The following is a 12,150-nucleotide window of genomic DNA, read 5'->3' on the forward strand; positions in this document are numbered from 1 at the left end:
TTATTTATGGATATGTTTTGTTGCAACACAAACGTTAACTTTCTCAGTATAATCTTCAAAGGGATGAACATGCATAAAATTGCTCGGGCAAAGTAAATACATCATTATTTGGTATGGAGCACACTGAAAATTGTAGAACTTAAGACGACTCACAGTTTTGACCTCCAGCACTGGATATGTGAATGATGTCATCACTGCGCCCCTACTAGCCTTTGTCCCTATACAAAATTATCTGATTGAAAACGTCTCCCCGATACTCTCCACTCATTCACTATTACGGATCAGCTGGAAAACACAAGATAAATTTGCTTTGCTACTAACAGGGTCTAAACCTTTGGTCTTCTAGTCAGGTACATCAACGGCTTAACACGCTTAAGAACAGTAACGAAATATGTTTTGATTTACATTTTTACTGTCGCTTTTCAAACTATATGTGTTCATAAACGTGTAATTACCTTCATCATAATTGTGCAAAAATATTATTATGAAAGATGTAAAAGAGGCACCTAAAAAGACCCATAAGGCTAACAAAAGCAGCGGTTATTCAAAGGCACGAGGCTAAATATCGTCGCTGGAACGGTAAAAGGTTGTATTCCACAAAGCTCTCCCTATCAATTATTCTCCTTAAGACTGGCCACGCCTCCCAGCCACGTATGTATATGCAGTCCGTCAGAACAAATTTTGTTGTATTCATTTTCCTATGCCCATATATAAAGGAAAATGAACCTTACAGTACCGTACTGTAGGAATGCACGTTTTCATTACATATTTACGCACTCCTAGTGTACAATGTCCGACTCGTTGGCTGAACGGTCAGCGTACTGGCCTTCGGTTCAGAGGGTCCCGGGTTCGATTCCCGGCCGGGTCGGGGATTTTAACCTTAATTGGTTAATTCCAATGGCACGGGGGCTGTGTGTATGTGCTGTCTTCATCATCATTTCATCCTCATCACGACGCGCAGGTCACCTACGGGCGTCGAATAGAAAGACCTGCACCTGGCGAGCCGAACTTGTCTTCGGACACTCCCGGCACTAAAAGCCATACGCCATTTCATTTCAGTGTACAATGCATGTAAGGTTCATTTTCGTTTAATTATCGACATAGGAAAACGAACACAACGGACATTGTTCTGATGGACTGCGTATCCTATCCATATGTGGCTGGGAGGCGAGACCAGTCTTAAGGAGAATAATGGATAGGAAGAATATTGTGGAATACAACCTTTTACCGTTCCAGCGACGATATAATTTTGCACTTTGACCTGTCGAATGACCGAGTGTACACGCATGATCATTAGTAACTAGTGACCAGAAATATTTGTTTCAGGCAAGGAAACCTGTACAGCCCCCAGAACCGCATAGTGCCGGCTGAAATTTTCTCACCTTGGTCAGAGTAGAGCCATGCACAAAACTAAAGATCGAAGATAAATATGTCAACTCACTGAGGGACATGTCCTCCTGTTTCTATGTACAGAATATGACAGTATGGAGGACATTCTTGTAATATGGCCACCAATAGAGATGTTGCTTATGAACACTTTTCACACAGAAAATCTGTTTTCGGATGAGGTTTAATTTTGCTTTCTTCTTACTATAATACTTTGTGGAAGATCCGTCAATGCGACAAGACTTTTGCGTGTATTTTCGTTGTTGTAGAAGTCAGACGGCACAGTCCATCGTCTAGGTAGCGTAGTAGTGTCTAGAATATCATAGGATTTCGACGCTTCTGAAACATTCAATCGACCGGATATTACAGTTTCTACTGCTTCTCACCTTCGTTCTACATGTCAGTTCTGGCGCTGGGTTGTTCTAACTTTCATTCTAGACGTCTACAAGATTTGTACACTTTTAGAATTTTGCATTGCGTTTCAGTCTGGTCAGAAAATACCTTTATAAGCGTATGGAAAATGTAAAAGAATAGAGGAATTCTTGAAACATTTTCTATTAATTTAAAAACTAAATTTTAAACTGCATATCGTCGCTGCCGGGACCAAACCTCCTATGTGAAATATTTGAGCTTAGAACTTTGGCCGGTAAGGTTCTGTCATCTAAGGCGCAACGACGATATAAAATATAACCATATTTACAGGTCAGTGTAAATGAAAAGGAAACACATTCGCCACCCTTAAAGGCCATGCTTTCACTAACACTATCCAGCTTTTGTAATATAAGCGTGGTAGTTACGTAATAAATTATGCTCCCCGCGATTTAAAAGAGAAAATGAAGCGCCCCAGGCTTACCTTTCAAAATTGGCTGTGATATATTCCCTTATAAAAATACCCAAAATAGGCATACACGCATTAAATAAATGCGGCGTTGAATTGTGAATATCTGCTGAAGTTATTTGCCAAATTTTGAAACACGTAACCGTAGAAATTTTTGAAATGATGCGATTAGAATATGCATGTACGGGTACGAAAATTCCACTCATATTACTTTTAACAATATTTTCTTCAGTGGATTGTAATAAGTACGTAAATCCACTCAAACATAGATCTAATTTAGACTTCGAAGAATTGCTTAAGAATTACTTTCTTCTTCTTCTTGTCCGTTTCACCCTCTTTGGGGTACGATAGATCAATCAATGGTTAGTGAGTCGTGTTTTCCTGTCCTCCCAGTACTTTCTCATTCTTTCAGATCTTGCCTTACTCTCTTCTTCAGAAATTCTGTATAGTCGCTTGGGCTTCACCCTGTCCTGAAACCTCATTTTATCTTTGGTTATTTTCTTTGCAGATCCATCTACAGGCATCTCTTCTGTAATTTGGAATTCCCGTGGGTCCTTCTCAGTTTCCTTAAACCAGTTCGGCTTGGTTTCCTTATTGCGGAAATAGTCGAAGATTCTTTTAGTTATCCTTTTCGGATCCATTCTTAGGATGAGGAATACTTCAAAATTTGATTTTCGGAAAGATGATTGCACCAGTCACTCGGGTAGTTTCTTGGAAAATTGTGATGACTAGTTACAGAGTGAAGTTAAGTCATCCTGTAGAATAAAGCAATTTTTGAAAATGCAGCCACTTACTACATAGCCTAAGGAATCAATAAACCCGAAGTACTTTAACGAATGGTTGTAACTGAAGAAAAATCATTAGTGTCTACTACTAAGTGAGCACGCACCGTGGAAACAGATTTTAGTTTCCAAAGTTACAAGCTAAGTAGTAGGAATTGATGTACTTTTTCAGGTTTATATTAGACTAGCAAGATACCCGTGCTTCGCTACGGTTTTTTCCTGAAAGTCATTATTCAAAGTTTTACATTTCGGAGAGTCCACTGTCCGCCGAGGCTATAAAATACGCCCTCAGTTCGTACGTCAAACGTTTTTGGGGTAGCGATTATTCATTTTCTTTTCTAACACTAATTTGAACCTCATACGGAAGAATTTGAATGTTGTAAACCTTACCTTACGTAACATCTTGCATGTAAAAGAGACCAACCTGTGAAATTTTGATTTTGTACGTCGAACAGTAATGGAGGAATGAATACTTTATTAAGGAGTGAATGTTTTGAAATATTTATTAACATTTTGGACATAGAATACCACCCTTCATAAGAAAATAATTTCATGTCCGAAACGATTTCGAAAGAATGAATATTGTGTTTGTGAGAGTCAACCGCCATCTAAACAACTTAGGGGAGAAATGTTTTGAAGTATATGGTATTTTACACTTAGGAAATAAGAGAGACCCTTCTAGTAAAATTACAACTTTTTACGTCAAACGATTTTGGAGGGATGAATAATTTCGTTTACGGAGCTAACCTCATTTAACACTTTAGGGGTGGAACGTTAAAATATATTTCCTATTTCACACCTAGGATTTAAAATTTTACCGCTATTTGGAATTTTGTCTTCGTACGTTAAACCGTTTCGGAGGAAGGAATGAATATATTTGTTTTTAGATCCTAACCCTCATTTAACACTGTGAGCAGTTAAATTTGTTTCAAACCTTCTGTTATTTAACAGCCAGGGCATCATTTGAATTTTTAACTTCATAATTCAAACGTTCCCATATAAATGCATATTTTTGTCATCATTCCTCACCCACAGTCGAAATCCCCTTAGTCCACTTTTTATATTCATCCGCACCCTTTTATCCTTTTACACCCCCTTAAGTTGATTCCACTCCCCTCTCCACCAAAAATACGCGTGTCTTCATTTTTAAAGGAGATTTTAAATACGAATTTTCTCTTTCGTAATATCCTTGGTTTTCGAGATCGTTGGCTTTCTTTTAAAACCTCGTATGTCTCAATGCTCTTCCTACCCATTATATCCCTTAAGACTGGTCACGCCTCCCAGCCATATATGTGTATGCAGTCCATCAGAACATTTTTCGTTGTGTTCATTTTCCTATGCCGACGTGTAAAGGAAAATGAACCTTAAGTTCATTATACTGTAGGAATGGGTAAATTCGCCATGCAAACAACATCCCTACAATATGGTATGGTAAGCCCATTTTCCTTTACATATTAACATAGGAAAACGAACTAAAGGAAAATTATTCTGATGGACTGCATATAAATATGTGGCTGCGAAAAGTGTCCAGTCTTAAGGATTATAATGGGCAAGAAGAGCATTGGAACATACGAAGTTTTAAAAGAAAGCCATCGAGATATAAGTATCCTCAAGCAAACAATTCAACCAAATTTTCAATTCATTCATCCCCCCCCCCGTAATTGGATTTTCCGAAAACAAAACAATACGTGTTTCTTTATTTTTAAAGGAGATTGCAAATACAAATTTTCATGTCTGTAACATCTTCATTTTTTTCAGAAATAAATTTCGTCATAAAAAGAATTAAACCCTTTTTCAGCTCCTTTTCAACACCCACCACTTACGTGTTTTTCCCGCGACAAAAATACGTTTTACTTTATTATAAACATATATTAAATGTACCATATTTCACGTCTGTAATACGTTACACTTTTGAGATAAACTGTAGATATGCTCGTTTTAAAAATTCACCCCCTTAAGCACTTCCCCTTAATTAGATTTTCACAAAAAAATTATGCGTGTTCCCTTACTTTTACAGGTGATACCAAGTACCAATTTTCTCGTCTGTAACTTCTTAAGTATTTCGACGGCTTACTTCTAAAACCTCGTATGTCTCAATGCTCTTCCTATCCGTTATTTTCCTTAAGAGAGGTCACGTCTCCCAGCCACGTATAAACATGTAGTCCATCAGAACAATATTCGTTGTGTTCATTTTCCTATGATAACGTGTAAAGGAAAATGAACCTTAAATGCATTATACTGTAGGAGTGCGTGAATTCGCAATGCAAACAACATCCCTACAATACGGTATGGTATGATCCGTTTTCCTTTACACATCATCATAAGAAAATGAACACAAAGAAAATGACTTTAATTAGCACGATAGTATTCTTAACAAATTCTTCCATGTCTAAATTAGATGTAGATTCGATTGGATTTATTACTATACATGGAAGATATATTGTTATTTGTAATACCAATAAAAGTTGCATGACCGTAGATGCACATTTTTGACGTACAATTTCTAAATTTCCTGCGATCAGGTGTTTCAAAATTATTTTGATGGATCGAAAATCAGCCTTTCATTCCATCTATTTATATAACATGTACTGACTGACTGACTGACTGACTGACTGACTGACTGACTGACTGAGTAATTCATCATCTCCAAGCCAAAACTTCTGGACATAATGAAGTATAATTTTGAGAATACGTTTTTATTACAGTGTAGGTGCTCTCTAAGGAAAGATTGTTGGATATTCTATCACTAAGGGGGTGAAAAGTGGGGTGAGTATTTAAAATGAATATATCCACGCCTCAAAAAATGAACAGTTCAAAGACGTGAAAATTAGTATTCAAAATTTTCCTTTAAAAGTAAAGAAACACGAATTATTTTGTTTAAGGAAAATCCATCTGATGGTGGATAAGAATATGAGAAAAGTGGGTTGAATCCATTACATGAGGATACTTATATTTCAAATCTGAATATTTTACAGACGTAAAAATTGGTACACGGAGTCACCTTTAAAAATAAAGGAACACTTTTTTCCGAAAATCCATTTAAGGGGGTGAACAGGACCATAAAAAGTCTTGAATCTTTTCATGGGGGTAAATATATATATATACATCAAAACTGAAGATGTTACAGGCATAAGAATTGGTACATGGAAACTAGTTTTAGAATCTTTTTTTTTTCCGAAATCCATTTAAGCGGGGTGAACAGGACCGTAAAAGGGTTCAATTCTCTTCATAGGGATACATGTACCTTAAAAACTGAAGACATTACAGACGTAAAAATGTCATTTGGAATCTCCTTTAAAAATAAAGAAACACGTACTTTTGTTTACGGTAAATCCACTTAAGTTGGAGTGGGATGAATTATGTTTATGAAATACATATATATCAAAAAACTAAAGATGTTAAGGACGTGAAAATTGTTATTTTGAGTCTCCTTTAAACGTAAATAAACACGAATTTTTGTTTTCGAAATGCCCACTAAATGGGGGAAGGGCTAGAAAGAAGTGAAGGAGCGGAATTCGTTTTACGAGGATACATATATCTCGAAAACTGAACATGTTACAGACGTGAAAATTGTGATGTGGAATCTCCTTTAAAAATAAAGAAACACGTGTTTCTTGTTTTCGGAAAATAAGTCGGGAGGAGTTTAATTCTTTTTTAGGAGGATACTTATATCTCGAAAACTAAAGATTTTACAGACGTGAAAAATGGTATTTGGAATATCCATTACAATAAACATTTTTTTCGACTTGAGAGAGGCCTGTTTCTCACATATAGAGTTCCATGTCCCATGTTCCGGTGTTAGCTCCGCCGGTAGCCTGGTCATCTTAGGCCCAAAAGGCAACACAAAAATCGTGATTTACAGAGAGGTTCTGGGGTAAATGAAACTCAATCTTCGGTGAGTTTTTTTACTTTACGAATTTTCATATAATGTCTTAGTTCAGTACCGAGGTACGATTACTTTTACCAAATCATGAAATTCATGCGAGCGAAGCTGCGGGTATCAGCTAGTTATTTATGAGATTGTTTTTCTTTTTTTTTCGAGAAGTATAGGAAGACGGAAGTAAAACACTCAAAACCTTTATGTTTTCTCCCCAGATATCATACCAGCTCTCTTACTGTTTTCCATGCACGGTATATCATCCTCCATGACTACCTACACCTGAACTGATGTTGAAAGAATTAAAGGTTCTAGGGAGACAGTGCCCTGAGTCCTTGAAAACTTATAATGGTGAATAGTGCACTCACTTTTACAACACATGGATTGTCAGCTACTGTACCCTGCTGTAAAGTCTTTGCTTCTTTATTGGGCAACCACCGAAGTTCTAAGCGATATTAATCCAGTTGTGCACTATCCCTCTATTCTTAGACAATCGTTCTGCACTCCTCACCGGTTATTTGGAGATAAAGGATGCAATATTCATGAAAAAGAGAGAAATAATTTTGCATTACGGTAATTTCTGAAGTTTTGGGATGTTATGATCAATCTGTTCCAGGTAACATAATCAAAAATCCAGAACAGCGGTAACCTAAAGCTTAAGGGTTCGTTCCTTTAATATCCAATAGTGGACAAGGCGTCCGGCTCCATGGTTAAATGGTTAGCGTGCTGGCCTTTGGTCATAGGGACCCGGGTTCGATTCCCTGCATTTCGGGAATTTTAACCATGATTGGTTGATTTCGCTGGCACGGGAGCTGGGTGTATGTATCGTCTTCATCGTCATTTCATTCTCATCAGGACGCGCAGGTCGCCTATGGGAGTCAAATCAAAAGACCTGCATCTCGCGATCCAAACTTGTCCTCGGACACTCCTGGCACTAAAAGCCATATGCCAGTTTATTTCATTTCAGTGGGACAAGGCCTTGTTCACGGTGAAACAACCTACGCACAGATCCACGAGTCCCATAATCTAAAATGGGAAGGGAATGTGACTGAATATCATGAATCTGGTAGTTAGGAGACTGGGTGCTCCTATGAACACACCAAAAAGTGACAGATGTTAAACAACAGTTATCCAAACACTTCACACTGAATGGCGAAATATAGCGGGAGACTTCGCAGAGACTTTGTATCATGTGGTGAAAATGTAGGTATTTGACACTGTGCGGATTTCTCTTAAAAAGAATGGTGACGCCAAAGAACACGATGGTATACTGCGCTCGGGCAGACCCTACTTCCTGTATTTGAGAGACAGTGAATGAATTTTAAGAATTGGAAATTGAAGTTTCAATTTTTTTATAGTTACTAAAATGATAATTACGAGATAACTTGTTGTTTCTTAACATGTGAACTAATTGTACTGTTCCAAAACTAAATCTGCGATACACTATGAAATACTCGTATGTAAAATATATTTTCCATTATCATGCGAAAACTGCTTCTACAGTAATACTCCATAATTTATACTACAAGTAATGAAAGATAATACTTGTATTTTGTAGATCATTTATTTGAATTTAATAGTGCACTGATCACCCAAAAAAGGCTTATAAGCAGGATAAAACTTATCAAATTATTTTAAGGCTTATTTTATCACTAAGGCTTCGCTGTATGGTACATTCATGTTCAAGAGGAACTTGGAGCAGTTCCAAGTAAATGATGAATTTTAAATAGATTTTATGAGCTAAAATAGGAGTAATAATAATAATAATAATAATAATAATAATAATAATAATAATAATAATAATAATAATAATAATAATAATGTTATTTGCTTTACGTCCCACTAAGTACTTTTTCGGTTTTCTGGGACGCCGAGGTGCCGAAATTTTGTCCCGCAGGAGTTATTTTACGTGTCAGTAAATCTACCGACACGAGGCTGACGTATTTGAGCACCTTCAAATACCACCGGACTGAGCTAGGATCGAAACTGTCAAGTTGGGTCCAGAAGGCCAGCGCCTCAACCGTATGAGCCACTCAGCCCAGCCTAAAATAGAAGATCCTTCTAACTCTGATAACGGACAAGAAAGTTTCCTTTAGTTACTGATCCAGTGTGCAGTAATTCTGTAATGATATAAAAATATATCAACTCGCTCCACGTATCTAACACCACAAAGATCGATAGCTTTTTTGTCACAAAGAATGTGAATGGTATTCTAAGCTAAGTCGTGTCCGGCTCCAGGGCTAAATGGTTAGCATCCTGTCCTTTGGTAACAGGGGTCCCGGGTTCCATTCCCTGCAGGGTCAGGAATTTTAACCATCATTGGTTAATTTCGCTTACACGGGGGCTGGGTGTATGTGTCGTCTTTATCATCATTTCATCCTCATCACGCCGCACAGGTCGCCTACGGGCGTCAAATCAAAAGACCTGCACCTGGCGAGCCGAACTTGTCCTCGGACAGTCCCGGCACTAAAAGCCGTACGCCATTTCATTTCAGCTAAGTCGTGGGTGCAGAATTCCAAAACTGAAATTAGTTTTCACCTGTTGGGCTGTTTTCTTGTGACACACTAAATTCTATCTATCAAAATCTTTTAAAATGCTGTAAAACAATAGGCATATTTACAAGGAATTCCCTTATATGATCTTCAGTTCAGAAATTCACCACAAGGAAATGGTAGGTTCGTAATATTGCGAATGATTCACGCTCGAAGAGGTAGAACCGCGTTGTGTTAGTTTTTACCGTTGGGTGTCTGCATTGAGGCTTTTGACAGCATAGAAAGTAACTTGTATGTGACTGGATGTTGTTCTAGGTCCGTGGAGTTTTTTTTGCTAATTAAGAAGAAGATATGCCGGCTAACTGTTTAAATAGCGCAAATTCATTTTGTTATATCTGTGAGATCGCAAGAACGAAATCTTACTCATCTTGCAAAAAAAAAAAAAGTACTACGAACTTTATTGCGGTTGTGAGGTTGGTGACCAGTACAAGAGGTGGGCTTCTCACATATGCTGTTAGACGTGTGTTGCACTACTGACATACTGGTTAAAATGCCCTTTGCTATTTCCTTGATTTGGAGGGTACCAGAGGATTACAAAAAAGACTGCTACTTCTGTCTGAGAAAAAGGGCAGGAAACACCTCAGAAGCAAAGAAAGTATGCAATATCCTAATTTGAAATCTGTTATAAGGTCTGTTGTTGTGTTGATTGAGTCATCAGTCCATAGACTGGTTTGATGCAGCGCTCCATGACTATGATAACCTTTTCATTTCGACGTAACTATTGCATCCTACATCTGCTCTAATCTGCTTGTCATATTCATAATAAGATCTGTATGTCGCAGTAAGAATTGCCGGTACCAGTATCTCCTGAAAATGTGGCAGTGAGTGAACATGAAAACACTGAAGAACTCGAAGAAGACAGAGAAGGAGGTTTTCATGCAGACCCAAAATTTGGGCCTTGTGAGTCAAATGAGCCACACTTTTTGAATCACGGTGATATCCACACTCTTGTTCTTCATTTAACTTCGTCGACGCAACCTTTTAGCATCACGATGAAAGGATGGAATCATCTTTTGCATGGGAAAAATATGAGTATTTTTCGTGACCGCCATATTTCTCTAAGGAAGGCGACAGTTTTTGTAATGATATAGGCCATGATTTCGGTGTAAATGAGCGGCACTTGTTCATAGATTCTATCAAAGTTAATCTCAAAGCGGTATTTATCCACAATTGGAACACATTTTTTTCTGCTCGGATTGTTCATGCAGTTAACCTGGAGTAGACATATAAGAACTTTAAACTGTTACTCACGATTATGCAAAATGAGAAATAAAAATGGCACATATGTGGAGATCTCAAGGTAATTTCAATTCTGTTCGGCATGCGGCTAGGATATACAAGGCCCTGCTGCTTTCTTTGCGATTGGGACAGCCGACGGACAAAAGCATTATTGTGGGAAGAAATGGCCTGCTCGGAATGAACTACTTCCTGGACAGAGAAATGTGATAAACACTCTACTAGCTGAGAGCAAAAGTGTGTATCTATCTCCGCTGCACATTAAGTTTCATCTCATCAAAATCCTTGTCAAGTTATGGACAAAACATTACATGCAGTCAAGTACGTTCGAGAGAAGTTCCCTTGGATCAGCGAAACGAAAATGAAGGAATATTTATAGTACGTCAAATTAGTGAATTAATCACTGATGAACATTTCCTCGATTTGTTGAATGGTTTTCATTAACAAGTGTGTGTAAGAACGTTTAAGGCAACCACTATTATCACGAAGATTTGTTCAGGAACTTCTGAGAACATACCACAGCATGGAGTATAACATGTCACGTAAATTACATTTCTTGTAAGATCGTTTGGACTTCTTTGGAGATATCCTTGGCGCCGTTACTGACACACACGGCGAATGGCTCCACCAGGATATTTTTCAAAAGGAGGAATGTTACCAAGCCGATTGGAGTGCCGCAATGTTGTCCAATTTATGTTGGACCTTACGAAGAGACGTTTCTGAGGCAAAGTATCGCAGCAAATCGGCCGAAAGTGGTTTTAGGTATGTTTCTGCCCCTTATTTTTACTCTTATGTTGATCACTTCCTTGATTCCTGTGTGCTAACACGGATATTTTTGCAGGTTTCATTTCGAACCCTTGTTGAGAGAGCGTGCCATTTTGCGAGTCACATTAGTACACAGGTTGACGTAAGCATTTACCAAAACTATTATCGAATGAACACTGAGACCGCTACAGAAATTCTGAAATTAGGTCCGGATTCATATCCATACGTGGCTGGGAGGCGTGACCAGTCTTAAGGAGAATAATTGATAGGAAGAGCTTTGTGGAATACAACGTTTTACCGGTCGAGCGACGATATTTTCTTTGTATACGAGTGTAACTGAATAATTTGTGTAAGTTGTACTTTAGGTAAAGGATACCAGCGATTGAGTGGTGCTGCATCATTCCCTCGTAGTTAATATGAATTTTAAACAAAGGGAATGTACATTTTAGTTGATGAGTTTGTGCCTTGCACTAAATTTCTTTGCTCACAATGAAAATAGTTATCAAATAAGATACATTAACCTGGTTCAAATTAAAACCCATAGAAAGAACGTCTGTCGGGTACAGAGATTAAACTTAATATGTTTCTATACACCTGTACAAAAGCAAATTTCTATTTATGCATCTACAGTAATTGAAATGAAAAGAAATGGCGTATGGCTTTTAGTGCCGGAAGTGACCGAAGAGAAGTTCAGCTCGCCAGATGCAGGTCTCT

The sequence above is a fragment of the Anabrus simplex genome, chromosome 2 (genome assembly GCF_040414725.1).
Source record: "Anabrus simplex isolate iqAnaSimp1 chromosome 2, ASM4041472v1, whole genome shotgun sequence".
Classification (NCBI taxonomy): domain Eukaryota; kingdom Metazoa; phylum Arthropoda; class Insecta; order Orthoptera; family Tettigoniidae; genus Anabrus; species Anabrus simplex.